Source organism: Equus quagga, unplaced genomic scaffold, assembly GCF_021613505.1.
Source record: "Equus quagga isolate Etosha38 unplaced genomic scaffold, UCLA_HA_Equagga_1.0 72560_RagTag, whole genome shotgun sequence".
In the NCBI taxonomy this organism is placed as follows: Eukaryota; Metazoa; Chordata; class Mammalia; order Perissodactyla; family Equidae; genus Equus; species Equus quagga.
Window position 1 is genome coordinate 421,279 of NW_025802468.1, and position 15,792 is coordinate 437,070.

The window sequence follows — 15,792 nt, forward strand, 5'->3', positions numbered from 1 at the left end:
GCACACCCATGGGAACTCTGGGCACCTCTTGTACCGTCCTGGGCACAGCCGGAGACCGTGGGCCCGGCAGTGGCTGGCGGGCTGGTGCCCTGCCGGGGATTCTGCTCTTTGGGAGGTTCCCAGTGTTCTGAATGCTGGGCGGAGCCTCTCTGCTAATGGCAAGTAGAGGCTTTCCCTGCCAGTGGGTGCGGGACCCTGGAGTTTCCCCCTGGGCTTAGGTGTAGTCACGGGGGGCTTAGGTAGGGCTGTAGTCACCTGTTTCCACTGTTGCTCCGCCGATGAGTGCACACTCCTGCCCCGGTGTGTGGCGATGCTATGGGGGAATCTGCTGGAAGAGAGCCTCTTGCAGGTATTAGGCTGTCTGGGGTTCTAGGGTCAGAGAGTTTTCACCTATCTACACCTCCTCCCGGGGGGAAGTCCATCCGCCTTCTGATGTATAGCAGCACAGGTCTCTCAGGCGTCTTTAGATGCTATCTGGATATCCTTTGTTAACCGGTGAATGTCGAATTAGTTGTAGATTCGAAGGGGGAGGGACAAAGGAGACTACTCACTCCTCCATCTTGGTCCTGCCCTCTGTGTCTGTTTCTGAATGTACCTCTCATCAGTGGGTCTTTGGCCTCTTTCCCAGTGCAGGACACATGAAGCCAGCATAGCAGCTTTATCCTATGTTGCTTAGCCTTTCATTGTGTGCCGTGTCTGACACAGATTATGTCGAAGGCCAGGTCTGCTTTCTGCATTTCACAGCTATTGGATGTTTATCTGTGGCTCTTGCTGCTCTTTGGAGAAGTCACCCCACATTTAATAATACAGTGACTCCTTAAAATTCAGTTTATTATCAGGATCATAAGCTGTATCTATCTGAGCATTCTCTACCTAGAGTTTAACAGTCACATGAATTACTTGATCTGTACAGTTGCCCTTATTACTTATTATTTCATAAAATGTTAGGATCATTCTCCATATTTCTTGGGGGTTATTTATTTTTGGATAGTCATTGTTAATTTATAGATGGCTGTTTGTCATGACATTAGAGGTAATGTCAGTTGTCGCAAGAAGCAGTGGTGTTTGGAGAATCCAGCTCATTGGACTGTACAGAGGGAATTTAGTTTGCCTGAGGTGATAGTGTCCCTGTCACCTCACTCAGGATAAACAGAGAGTTGATTCTGAATCTGAAAAGGGACTATGAAATTGAAATTTTCATCTGTGCTCTTGTGCTCCTGTATGTTTTAGTCGAACATTACCCTCCTTTCTACACTTGGTATGCTCTTGGTTATATTCTGGGTGGGAGGGCGTGGGAGTTCTGGTTGGTTTTCTGTTAAGGGGAGTAGAGTTGGTCACCTGAATGCCACCTGCTTCTTAGGACACCCACATGCCCTTGACTGTTTCTGCCCTTATCATGTAGAAATCTCAGTGCTGTGGTCACAGAGTGCAAGTCCATGGAACCCCACAAAGCTGGTGTTACCCGCATTGCCTGAGTTCAGGGACTAGGTCTCCCAAGCTCATGCAGCTGATGGGGTCTCTTATGGCACAAACACAGTTGCCGAGTCCCGGGAGCTTGGACCATGGTATAAAGAAGTATGAAATCTGTTGGTCCTGGGTCAGAAATGATAATGGCTGTTGCTGGTATTGTCCCATCTTTGTCAGTACCCTCTCTGAAAGTCTTCTTGTCACTTCTTGTCACTGTGCCTACAGCCTCCTGGGCTTCCCAATGGCCTCTCCATTGGTCTTCTCCAGGTAGACTTTCCTAACCTCAAAGATAGAAAAATACCCTTCAGGTTAACCCAATTTCTACTCTCTGAGCTCCTCATCTTAGTTAGATATCAGGGCTAAGCCTTCCAGAAACAGCATATAATTGCTTCTGGATCCATTGCCTGTAGTGGGGAAATTGGACATTTTTATCTCAAATGGGCTTTTATTTGTAGTTGTGGCATGCATGTTGATGTGAGGTCTTACTTCTTTAGAAGTAAAAGGAAAAAAAGCTTTAAAGCATAGAGTTTCAAAATGGAACTGGATTGGCCAGAGTGTCCCCTAAATCTGCCACTGAATGCCCTTGGACAAGGTGGGGTATACACATGTGTTGTGTATACCCTCATGTTGAACACATTTCTCCTGTAAACATTCTACCTGTGACCTCTGTTGCCTGGCCAGGCAATGGGGCCAAAAAACACCGCGTGATGTTCTTGGTGTGTTGATGGAGGCCCAGCCCACTTCTTTGTGCTTGCTACCTTCATCTGAGTCAGGCTTGAAGATCAGAAGTGTAGGGCCTAGGGTGGGAGGCTTTCCCTGGTAGCAAGTTGTGGGGCATTAGAAGAGACCTGGTATGGAGCTGGGCAGAAAAAGACCAAGCTTGGTCTCAGTCTCTTAGGGCTGAGATGTTCCAGCTATTGAGCCAGACCTTTTCTTCACTTTTCTTGGCTTCAATGTCATCACTGTCACATGGAAACTTTGAGCTAGTGATGCAAATCCTTGTCAGGCGCATTGCAACTGTCTGATGATACTCCACAGGCACCCCAGCTGCTGTGAATCACCAGTGATGGAGGGAGTTCATATCTCCCAGGGATGTTGGAGCAGGCATGTGGCAAAGAGCTAATCCCTAGATGATCTTTCAAATTTCTTCTGTTCAGACTTAATGACACCCTTTTTTACTTAGGAGACTTATGTTAGGGTGTGGCAGGCATTTATATGAGATGCCGATATTCAATAGAGAACCCCAGGGCTCTATTGCAACACTCCATCCTGAGAAATTCTCTTTCAATTGTCAACTACTTTAATCAAAGACTGATTGTGAAGGTGAAACAGAGGTATCAAAAAGCAGACACTGAATGTTTGAGTCACATTTTGCTTTCAGTCGCAATTTAAAAACATATTTAAAATAAAATACTATTTAAAATAAATGAAATAAAGACATTAAATTAGAGTTTACATTTTCTTAATCTATCTTTTTAAATACTCTTCTTCATAGCAATGGTTCTTAATATTCTTAGCAGTCCACCTCCTTTAAAGTCAGGACATGAGTCTGTCTACTTCTAGGCTTGGGCTCTTGCTAGTTTTCTGCCAATAAGCTATATCTCTTTTGCTTTCTGGTTGAAAAGATGAACATAGAAGTTTGGCAAATATTTAAGATATCTATTTTTGTAGAACAATAGACTAGAGATTATAGTAGCTTACCTTACAGTTAGTTTTCACATCAGTCAGTAATCGATGCACTGGCTTAAAGTGAATGTTTGCAACTTCATTTTGTAAGGAATGTACATTTTTAGCCTCTGCCACTTTCAGATTAACCAGTATAAATTTACATTTCTCTTTCCTTCCAAAATGTACCTGTTCAGTAGAATGACAGCTGTCACATATAAAATGCAATGGGTAATTTGTTCTAAAATTTTTTTCACTAAGAATAAAACAATCTGAAAATAAGTCACAATTAAAGACAATCTAAAATTATTGTGCTGCTCATATAAGTGAGCTTTGGTAATTAGGGTTGGAAATGCTACGCTGGTCACTCAAGAGTGGAGCTAATTTTCAATAAGAACTCCACTTAGAATTTGTTAACTGGAGTTGAGTAATATAATTCAGATTGGATTGGTATTTCTAAAAAAGTATTAAGAAAAAAGTTACGAGCCTTATACTGGGCTTAGGTAAATTTCTTATGACCGTTTCTGAATTCTTTATCAGGTAAGTTACTTACCTCCATTTCATTAAGGATTTTTTCTGAGATTTGATCTTGATGTTTTGTTTGGTACATATTCCTTCATTTCTTCATTTTGTTTGCCTCTTTATGTTGGTTTATATTCATTAGATGAAACAGCCACCTCTTCTGGTCTTGAAAGAGTGGCCTTTTGTAGGAGATAAACCTTGTTGTTCAGCCCTGCCCCAGCTCTTGGTTATCTCTTGAACTTTTGTGGCTGTCTAAGCCGTCTGTTTTGTCTTTAATAGCTCCCAGTAGTTAAGGGTTGTGAAGATCTGTCAATATTCTAAAGGGGAGGGTCTCAGTCAGTACTAGATTCAGGCTGATTGGAAGCCTGACTCTCAGGCAACAGCTTTTAATGCATGCATGTATATAAAATCCAGTGGGACTAAAAGCATAAGCCTCCCTGGCCACCAAACCAGGTGATCTGGAGTTGTTTCCAGGGTAGTGGCCATTAAAATCAGGGCTCCAGATGAGGTTATAAGCTCCTTTCTGGGCAATAGCTGTGAGTGGTAGTAAGGCAGTGGTAGATTCCAAAGACTGTGTCCCCCATCCTGTGTTCCTTGAGAGCACCTTGGTAACCTCTAGATGTGTGTCAAATCTGAAGTCTGGTCCTGGACAAGCAAATAGGCCTCTTTCATAGAGAGACTGGGGATGTGTTTCAGTCTGCTGTCTGCAATGTCCTGGTTGTGGTACCTGCCAAGAACTGTCTCTCTGATGTTATAGCCCTTTTGGACCCAGGAGTGCAAGCCGACCTGGCCTCCAGAACAAGGCAATCAAGGGGTGACCCCTGGGCAGCAGCCACAAAAACTGGTTCACCAGACTTAAAAGTGCAAAGATGACACTCACTGGCTGGAGTGGGACAGAGGAGTACAAACATGGCATCCACTGAAAAAGGAAAAAATAAATAAAAAGAAAAGAAAGAAGAAAAATAGACGGATAACAAGAAAGGAAAGGGAAGAGAAATGATGGTGCCTTCAGGTTTCAGCAAGGCAGAGAGGAAGTGCAGGATGTCATCCCTAAGGCTTTAGCAAGGGAGAGCATACAAATGGGTGCCCACCAGCTGGAGCAGAAAGATGACACCACTGGGAAAGGAAAAAAAAATGGAAGTGACCTCTAGCTTTTGGAAAGCAGAGGGAAAGCAAGAAGATGGTGCCCATCAGCCTCAGTCCCCAGAAAGTATCCTAGCAGGCCTCTGTCCCACAGACCAGCACTGTAAAATTAGGAAATCAGTCTCTTTCGCATAAAGTCTGGGCACTTTTCAAAGAGCTGCTTCTGCGTTGGGCCTTGTGGTGGGTGAGTTGGAACTAGTCCTATAACCCCTATTCCTCGGTTTGCCACAACTCTGAGGGTCCCCAGGGCATGAGTCTGTTGGTCTTCAAGAGCAGATGTTTTGGGTGCTCATCAGGTGCCGATGTTAAAAGTTGGGATGCCCAGTGTGGGGTACGAATCCTTTATTCCTCAGGGAAAAGCTCCAGGTTTTGAGTTCCCTCCTAATTTTGGATTGCTGTGCTAAGGATGGGGTTTATGATGAGTTTGTGCATCAGCCTGGTAGTCCTACCTCTTCAATATGATTTCCCTCTTGTTTGCTTGTGTGATGAGGTCACTCTACCAGTTTTGGGGGCGGTTTTCAGAAGGTTTGTAAAAGTTGTTCCTATGTAGCTGTAGGCTTGGTATGTCCATGGGGGGAGGTGAGTTCAGGATCTTCCTATAGTATTACCATTTTGAATTAGAGAATCACATTGTGTTTTTCTATGAGATACTATGTTGCTGGTGGTATTACATTAAAAAAAATCTATTCAATGTAACTTCAGAATTGCTTTTTAAAAGCTATTTCTATTCTATACAAGTAGTAAATTACTAAAATATTTAGGTAAAGGAATTGTTTGAAATCATATGTTTGGTAGAATTTACATAGATTTTCAAAGTTTTTAGTTCTAAAACATTTTTAATCTATTAAAATTACTAAGGATCCTAAAGAACTTTTGTTTATGTAGATTTTATCTGATAATATTTACTTTATGAGGCAGCCCTGGTGGTCTGGTTAAGATTTGGTGCTCTTACCGTCATGCCCTGGGTTTGTTTCCCAGTCAGGGAACCACACTACCCATCCGTTGGTTGTCATACTGTGGAGGCTGCATGTTACTGTGATGCTGAAAGCTTTGCCACCAGGATTTCGAATACCAGCAGGGTCACCATGGTGGAGAGGTTTCAGTTGAGCTTCCAGACTAAGACAGACTAGGAGGAAGGACCTGGCCACCCACTTCTGAAAACCTTGACCATGAAATTCCTGTGAACAGCCCTGTAGCATTGTCTGAAACAGTGCTGGAAGGGGAGAGGATGGTGCAAAACAACTGAGCCAGGGTTGCACTCTGCTCAGTACAGGGTCATTGGGAGTTGGAATTGAGTGGATAGCACTAATAGCAAATTAACTGTAGTGTGAGAAATATTTAAAATATTTATTTATTTATTAAAGCGTGTTAATAACCCCATTGTATGTTAACATAAAATTGGTGGTATATCTTTATGAAAAATAAATTTATGTCTAATGCCGGAGTTACTGGAAGACAGCTACTTGAGCAGCTGTTGTGATGTGTCATATAATTGTGTCATTGAGAAAAGGCACCCTACTAGACCCCTGAAAAGGATCACACTTTGAATACCCCTGGTGTAATATATGTAGTGGCCCTTTTGAAGTTTTGTTTGAATCCAAGACAAACAAAGACATGATAGAATTTATGTGTATCATTCAAACTTTTAACAAATTCTGAGTGGCTTGTCTTCAGTTTTCCAAATTGGTGTTATATCAGTTTTGCTTCTCAGTAATAGCGAAAACTTTTTGAAACTTTGCCAAAGCTATCTCCTTCTGGTTTCTTCTTACCACCACCACTTGTCAAAATTCAATCATTTTGATTTGTAAATGTTTCCTTTTTCCTTTTTTTCTTTTTGAGGAAGATTATCCCTGAGCTGACTGCTGCTTATCTGTTTATTGAATTTTTGTTATATTCATCCTTCATTTAAAATTGTTGGCTTAAATTCTGCATTTTTTTCACTTTGTGCTTTTGTAAGTTTCTTTTCTTGTGCAGCTTGGCAGAAACGTTTGCTGTAAGTGACCTTGGAATTCTCCTTCACCTTGTTGGTCAGGCACATCTTTGTGTAATGAGTCTCCATATTTAGTATGGTCCAGGTGTGGCCAAGAATGCCATGTCTTATAGTCATACTTTAATTTAGCTCAACACTTACTATTATTACTATTATTTTAACATTAGTATTCATCGTGGCTGCTAAAGTTGTGTAAGAACTTTTCTAAAAGCTTCAAGTGTTTACTCCTCTAAATGTTTTTGCTAGACTTTAATGATTTTCATTATTTTGATCTGCCAACGGGCAGCTTTGCCCACAGGTGATTTTCCTTATATTTTGGTTCTTTTAGTCCAGCAGTGTCAGTATCGTTAGGTCTCAGTGTCTGTGTCTGTCTTTAATGAGGAAAAGGCCAAAGATCTTTAAGATGGAAGATTGTTTAATCCTTACTTCATTGGCGTTGCTCCACATGGCCGATCTTCCTGCCTTGAAGCCTGAGAGTAGATGGCTGGGGGTTGATGTGGGATCTGTTGTGTGCTTTTTTTCTCTCCCAGGTGACTGCACAATTTGTCAGTCACACCATTGGGTTAACTTCAAGTAATTAGGATCTTGCATGGAGTTATTTTCTTAAAGGAAGGTGAGGCCATGTCTAGGAGCTGTGGAAAGTGTCAGGGCTGAAAATGGACACAGTGAGCTGTTTGGTTTGCTGAGGATCATCCGTGAGGCAAATTGAGGGGTTCACCTGCAGTTCAGAGTTGAGGGCTTTGAGTCCTTCCATATGGCAGAGCTGACAAGGAGAACTGGACTTGGGAGGCCCAATCTATAGTTTGAGAGCTAGTGCCTCTGGCTACTCCACAATGGAACCAGCTTTGGTCCCTGACAAGGGAGGAGCCAGCAGTCCCCCAGGCTTGGCATTGCAGACCTTTGGAATGTCAACTTTTGTCTGTAGTTGAGATTGTGAGCCTAAAGGCCACAGCCCTGTTTGTTTTGTGTGCCATGTAATGTGTTTGGATTTAATTGGTATGTGAATAATACTTTGGTTGAAAAGAGAGATGGTCATTGGTGGACTCTCTATTTCCCTCAACTTAAGGAGGCATAGATATCTGGATTTTCAATTTATAGAACTTAGATGGCTGAAGAAAAGCACAGAACAGAGAAGAGAGGGACCTGTGCTATTAACAGGAGATGTCATGATGGCAGAGGACCGCTCAGTTTGCGGCTCCATGTTTTAATCCTGCATTCTAACCAAGGACGCCTCTCTGGAAAGTGTTGAGGCTCCTGTGTGCATAGTCACACTTAGCATAGGACAATTACATGCCTATTTTTGTTAAAAGGAACATGTTGCTGTGAGGGAAGAAGTAGAAACAATTGATGAAATGATAAAAGGAAAAATGTTAGTGGTTATCTTTGGCTCTCTATCAAAATAGGTATGAGACAAAAATAAGCTGCCTTGTAATGATAGCTTGCTAACCCCAGAAAAGCAGTTCTGGAAGCAAATCTGGCTCCAGGGCTGAAAAAAGGGGAGGATGCTGTAATTAGAGAGAGACTGTCGAGGAGATGTTTTCAAAGGCTGAGTCTCGTTCTACTGTCTCTAACTTGAGTCACTACATTTTGTTAGAGTTTATGTGGATAATTTTTAAAAGTTTTGTTTTCTGATTATGAAACACTATAGCATTTGTTTATTGTTAAAATATGGAAAATAACACACAGCATAAAGAAGGAATTGAAAAATACCCCTATCCCACCACTCAGAGAGTGCAGCTGCTTCTGCATTTGGGGTAACGTTTCTTTCCCAGTCTTTCCATATGACAGTCTCTCAATGTGTGATATGAAGGGGCTTCCCACCATCATCTTATGTTCTGTGTACCCATTAAGGAGGTGAAAAGAGATTTATGACAGTTGGAAGAGCTTTTAGAGAAGTAGCCAAAAGACTGTTTCTTCAATTTTTCAATATTAAAAAAAATTGAGTTCAGCATATTTAGATGTGTGTGTCCATACAGTGGCGTCTCTCTTGATCACTTAGTGGCTTTGTATGTGCTCACACATAGAGGGTTCATATCTTGGCTGCACGGTCCCCAGCCTCACGTGCTGCCACATTCTGACCCTGGTGTGTCTCTCATTTGTAGCTGTGACTCTTTGAGAAGACAGCACCAAGAGATTAGAGAGGAGGGCACGCTGCCTTTCTGCATGCCTCTCAGATTATTCGCTAGCAAGTAACAGTGGCATGTTTGAACCTCCACCAAAAAGGTTAGAAGCTGATCTTCTTGTCTTCTCCCTAAGCAGCCAGCCCCTGTGTTACTGGTAAGCATGAGAGAGCGAGCCATCCCAAGACTCCTACAGATTGAAACCGTGTATGTAGCTCAGGGGCTATGGGCTTTTCTTGCCTTCTCTCAACTTTGGAGGTTGGGCCTGAGCAACCTGCAAAGAAACCTCCTCTGGCTTCTGTGTGGCGTTTGGGCGCTGGCCCTCATTCCATGGTTCTAGGACGACTTACTTCTCTCTGGCCCTGGTGGGTCTAAGGCTTAAGCCCAGTAAAGCTAGAAAAGGAGAATCAGTGTATGAGAGAGACCTGGTTTTCACACAGGACATTCGTTAGGATTGAATTTTCTCCCTCCCCTCTTTCCTCAGTTAACTATGAGAATTACTTCACAGTGACAAAACACCTTTTGAGATTTGATGCATTATTTTAATTTGATGTTGTTTCTTTGGAGATTTTTAAATTTAGCCATCTGTAAGAAATTTCAGTTATTGCAAACTTTTTAACTCAACTTTGCCCTGAATATCATGTGGGGATTTGAAAGGTATGCAGCTATTTTCTAAAAACAAAATGGTTTATAGCCAGGTACCCATAAGGTATGTCATGGATCCAAGCACCCCTGGCATGCGAGCACTTCTGCCCACCTGTGATATTCACTTCCCTTTGGAATAATCCCAGTGACTTTCCGGTTGTGATCAGGAGTGAAGATGCTGAAGAGTCTGCACTTGGAGACATTTGCAGTAGCAAAGGGCCCCAGATCCATGTTGGATTTTTGTGAGTACAGAAGCCTCCTTCCCAGTTGCTCATAAAGATGATGCATAGCTTGGGGCCTGCTCAGCTCCTCACACCTCCATACCTGGGCTGGGAGCGACCCACATGGTCTGGGTGCTGCTCCCTGATCTGGATACCCCTGAGCCTACTTCATGTGGTCTCAGGTAGGGGGACAAAGGTTGCAGGGGGAGAGATGGAGAAGACCAGCTCCACTGCTGTCTTCCAACCTGACAGTTACAGTTGGGAGCTCTCACTTCATGGCACTGGGGGATTGGGGCCGGAACACAGGGGCCACTGAAAGCCCGTGGTGTGCTCAGACCTTGGGGACGTTATGGCACATTTCTGCCCAGAGTGGACTCTGTTCACTGCGGCACAGACAGCGAGGCCAAGTAGTAACCAAGCGATTAGAACACAAGGCTTTTTGGTTTCTGGTGATGGTTTCAGTAAAGGCAGTAACCAGTCATGTTCATCCAGCAAGGCAGGGTGCTCACACCCCAGCAGCTTTCTTTCATTTGCTCTTGTCATTCCAGTTGGGTGTTTCTCAGGGTTGGCACTGTTGACATTTAGGACTGGAACATTCTTTGTTATGAGGGGCTGTGCTGTGCACCGTAGGATGTTGAGCAGCATTTCTTATGTCCATCATCTAGATGCCAGTAGCACCACCCCTCACCCAGTTATAACAGTAAGAAATATCTCCAGACGTTGCATATATCCCCTGGGGGGAGGGTTGGGTAACATCACCCTTTGTTGATGATACCTCTCCTCTGTTCCAGTCAGAAGCATTTATATACCTTGGGGAATTTGTGGTTCATTTTCTAGTCATGACAGGGCCAGTGAGTGTCTCTTCGTGAACGTGCTTCAACTAAAGAACTTTTCTGGGCTGGTCTTGAAGGAAGACTGCAAAATGTAAGCTCTCGGGCTGGTGAGAGTCAAGATATTCTCCTCTCCTAGGCCTCCTCCACAAAGCACCACTCATTCACCTATTCTCCTTGGCAATTTGGGGAGGGAAGAGACTGTTTTGGTAAAACACCACGGAATGTTTGTCTGAAATTTAAAGGGTTGTAACTTTTAAAAAGACTGGTTTATTATTAGAGGCAGATGAACTTAAATGGAGCCAGGCTAGTTATATGCTGAGGCATTGCTAAGAAAGTGGCAAGTGCCTGTTGTCGGAAGCATTTGGGCTTAAAATGTCCATCCTGGTCACAGGGCTGGGTGGTGACATGGCCACACTTGGTTTTGTGATCCATTGAGGTTCCTCAAGAAGCCTCTGGCTAGGTCTGAGAGGAAGAAAAGAAAATGCATGTTGTTACCAGTGGAGAGCTGCTACCTTTGTGAGCTTGGCAGCTCAAGATAGGTGCCCAATGGAGGGTCCCATTTCCCAGGCAGGTGAGCACACCTGTCATGATTCATTTAAGCCCCAGGGTGCACTCCCCTTCTGTGAATCTCCTTTATAAACTAGTCTTCTAAAGGCCTTTGAAGCAGCATGGTTTTAAGTGGCTGAGAGTTCACCCTGTGTTTTGTTCACCCACATTGTGTCCTTTGCAGCACTCACCAGTGTTTGAGCCTCCACTATTTGCCAGCTTCCATGCTAGGGGCAGACAGGGCTGGAAACCCAGCCTGGTAGGTGACCATTCTAAGAGGTGAGCCAGGTGGAACTTGAAAAGGAGGAGCCAAGGGGACATGGAGACATCAGGACAGATGCCTTCCCAAAAGATGGGGACAGCAGAACCTGTGTGTGACTCTGAAGTTGTAATTACTGACTTTTATGTGTTTTCTCTTTGATAGTGTTTTTTTCTTGATCTCCAAAGATATGTCAGCTCTTTAGACTTTCTCCTGTTTGAGAAAAGAGCTTTTTCCGAAGGACTTTGCAGTTCTACCCATAGGCATCCAAAGAGGGAAAGATATATGTGTATTCATGTATGTGATTCATGCATTTTATTGTACAGACCTGTGAGTATTACTTTTGTATACTTTTTCCTCCCTCTCTCTGGTTCTAGTCACATCCGTGTCTATTTGCCACCAGTTGATTCTGGAACACCAAATACTTACTGCTGTAAGGCTCTGGAATTCCAAACCCTGCTGGTATTTAATGAAGTTTTCAGAATTCCTTCGAATTGAAGTATATTGACATTGAAGTCACTTCACTTATATGTGTCTTCAGTGAATCAGCAGCTGCAGGAAGAACTGCTGGAACTCTCCTGTCCTGCCTTCCCTTCCTTCCTACTTTGGTCAGTCTTTCTTCTCTGTCTTCTTGTTTTCTTCCTCTCTCCTTCTCTTGTAGTTTCTTCCTTAGTTTTTATCTGTTTGGTTACAGTTTGTTTCAGACAAACATGCAGATTAAAATCAGCCAAAGGAGGTAAACACATAGGCCAGGCCGGGAGAGTTCCAAACATGATGTTCCATTGTCCTCAGTATGAGTTACTTTCTTGTTCTTTGTCCCTGTTCCCTTTCCAGCACTTTGTGGTTGAGCTGAACAGACAACCTGGGAGCTGCCCCCATTAGGATCTTCCTCAACAATTTTCATTCTACTGCAGTCCTTTGAATAGCAAGGAAATATTTTACATCCTTTCTGGTTAAGACTGAAGGGTGACCTTGATGTTTTACAAGCTTCTTATTGGTTATTAACGTGAAATCATTCAGTGCCTCTTCTACTTTTCTAAAATTGTTTTATTGTGGTTGTATTGGCTTATAACATTGTGTAAATTTCAGGTGTGCATCACTATATTTCGTTTTCTTTATACGACTGCCTTGAGTTGACCCCCGAAAAGTCTAGTTTTTTCCATACATATGTCCCCTTGTAGTCCTTTCTCCCTTCCCCTAGCCCTTCCCTTCTGGTAACCACCAATCTGTTCTCTTTGTCCATGTGTTTGTTTATCTTCTACATGAGTGAAATCATACAGTATTTCTTTCTCTGTCCGGGTTATTTCACTTAACATAATACCCTCATGGTCAATCCTTGTTGTTGCAAAAGGCATAGTTTTGTCTTTCTTTCATGGCTGAGTGGTATTCCATTGTATGTATGTATATACCGCACCTTCTTTATCCATTCATCTGTTGATGGACTCTTGGATTGCTTCCACGTCTTGGCTATTATGAATAATGCTGCAGTGAACATAGGGATGTATAAATCTCTTTGAATTGTTGATTTCATGTTCGTTGGATAAATACCCAGTAGTGGGATAGCTGGATCATATGGTATTTCTGTTTTTACGTTTTTGAGAATCTCCATACTGTTTTCTATAGTGACTGCACCAGTTTGCATTCCCACCAGCAGTGTATGAGGGTCCCCTTTTCACCACATCCTTGTCAACATTTATTTTTTGTCGTGTTATTATAGCCATTCTCTTGGGTATAAGCTGATATATCTCATTGTGGTTTTGTTTTGCATTCCCTAATAATTAGTGATGTTGAACATCTTTTCATGTCCTTGTTGGTCATCTGCATATCTTCTTTGGAAAAGTATCTGTTCATATCCTCTCCCCATTTTTTGAGCCAGTTGTTTGTTTTTGTTGTTGTTGAGTTATATGAGTTGTTTATATTTTTGAAATTAACTCCTCGTCAGATATGTGATTTGGAAACATTTTCTCCTAGTTCGTGGGTTGGCTTTTCATTTTGTTGATAGTTTCCTTTGCCATGCAGAAGCTTTTTAGTCTGGTGAAGTCCTATTTGTGTTTTCTTTTGTTTCCCTTACCTGGTAGACATGGTATTTGAAAAGATGCTGCTACAACCAGTGTTGAAGAGTGTAATGCTTATATTTTCTTCCAAGAGTTTTATGGTTTCAGGTCTTACATTAAAGTCTTTAATCCATTTAGGGTTAATTTCTATGTATCATGTAAAATAATGGTCTGCTTTTATTCTTTTGCATGTGGCTGTCCAGCTTTCCCAACACCATTTATTGAAAAGATTTTCTATTTTTCATTGTATATTCTTGGCTCATTTGCTGAAAATTAGCTCTCCATACATGTGTGGTTTTATTTCTGAGCTTTCAGCCCGTTCCATTGATCTGTGTGTCTGTTTTTGTTCATAACCGTGCTATTTTGATTATTATAGCTTTTGTCGTATCCTTGGAAGTCAGGGATTGTGATGCCTCCAGCTCTGTTCTTTTTTCTTAGGATTGTTTTGGCTATTCAGTGTCTTTTGTTGTTCCATATAAATTTTAGGATTCTTTGTTCTATTTCTGTGAAGAATGTCATTGGGATTCTGATTGCGATTGCATTGAATCTGTAGATTCCTTTAGGTAATGTGGACATTTTAAGTATGTTTATTACTCTATTCTATGAGCATGGAATATCTTCCCATTTCTTTATTTCTTTGACTTGTTTCAGTAATGTCTCATAGGTTTAAGTCTTTCACATCCTTGGTTAAATTCATTCCTAGGTATTTTATTCTTTTTGTTTCAATTGTAAATGGAATTGTATTCTTGAATTCTCTTTCTGCTAGTTCATTTTTAGTGCATAGAAATACGACTGATTTTCCTATGTTGATTTTGTACCCTGAAACTTAACTTTATTCATTAATTATTTCTACTAGTGTTTTGGAGGAATCTTTAGGATTTTCTATATATAGAATCATGTCATCCACAAATGGTGACAGTTTTACTTCTTCCTTTCCTATTTGGATCCCTTTTATTCCTTTTTCTTGCCTGGTGGCTCTGGCTAAAACATCCCAGTACTGTGTTGAATAAGAGTGGTGAGAGTGGGAATCCTTGTCTTGTTCCTGTTCTCAGAGGGATGGCATTCAGTTTTTTACCATTAAGTGTGATGTTGACTATTGGTTTATCATATACGGCTTTTATTATGTTGAGGTTCTTTCGTTCTGTGTCCATTTGATTGAGAGTTTTTATCATAAATGGATGTTCGATCTTGTCAAATGCTTTCTCTTGATTTATTGAGATGATCGTGTTATTTTTATTCCTCAGTTTGTTAATGTGGTGTATCACATTGATTGATTTGTGGATGTTGAACCATCCCTGTAATAAATCCCACTTGATCATGGTGTATGATTCTTTTAATGTATTGCTGTTTTCAATTTGTTAATATTTTGTTGAGGATTTTTGTTTTCTGTTCCTCAGTGATACTGGTCAGTAATTTTTCCTTCTTTATGTGTCCTTGTCTTGTTTTTGGATCAGGGTAATTTTGGCCTCATAGAATAAGTTAGGAAGTGTCCTCTCCTCTTCAATTTTTTGGAATAGTTTGAGAAAGATAGGTGTTGGATCTTCTTTGAATGTTTGGTAGAATTCAGCAGAGAAGCTATCTGGTCCTGGATTTTTGTGTTTTAGAAGGTTTTGATTACTGTTACAACCTCTTCACTTGTGATTGATCTATTCAGATTCTCTATTTCTTCTTGATTCCATTTTGGGTGGTTGTATGCGACTAAGAGTTTATCCATTTCTTCTAGATTGTCAGTTTATTTGCGTATAGTTTTTCATAGTATTTTCTTAAAATCCTTTGTATTTCTTTGGTATCCATTGTAATTTCTCCTCATGGATTTCTAATTTTATTTGAGTCTTCTCTGTCTTTCTTAGTGAGTCTTGCAAAGGGTTTGTCAATTTTGTTTATCTTCTCAAAGAACCAGCTATTAGTTTCATTGATCCTTTTTATTGTTTTATTAGTCTCTATTTCATTTATTTCTGCTCTGATTTTTATTATTTCTCTTCTTCTATATTCTGCTTTTTTTAACACCCATGCAGGGCATTGCTCAAATTAACTTGGCCAACTGTGATGGTCTGAGTGAGCTGCAGCTGCTGCGCTGGTACGCAGTCCAGGTGTTCACTAGCTCCAGGCCACCTGGAGCCAGTGAGAGCAAGTGAGCTGGAGAAGGTGCCCAGGACCCCACAGACACAGACTTGAGGAAGATGGTACATGGGCCTGACGTACGGAGCAGGTTACTATCGCTTCCCTACTTTGAGACTGGCTTTTACTGGGGGAATTCCTTTCTAAGAAACATCTGTGTTGACTTAGTCTTAGAATGTAGTGGCAATGAAAAGTCAGAGTGTTAAGGA

The 15,792-nt window shown here is 41.6% G+C and overlaps 1 pseudogene; it reads left to right on the forward strand.

Moving 5' to 3' along the window:
- LOC124234179 (protein WWC3-like) overlaps window positions 1-15,792 on the forward strand; it is a 109,616-nt pseudogene that overhangs the window by 77,900 nt on the left and 15,924 nt on the right.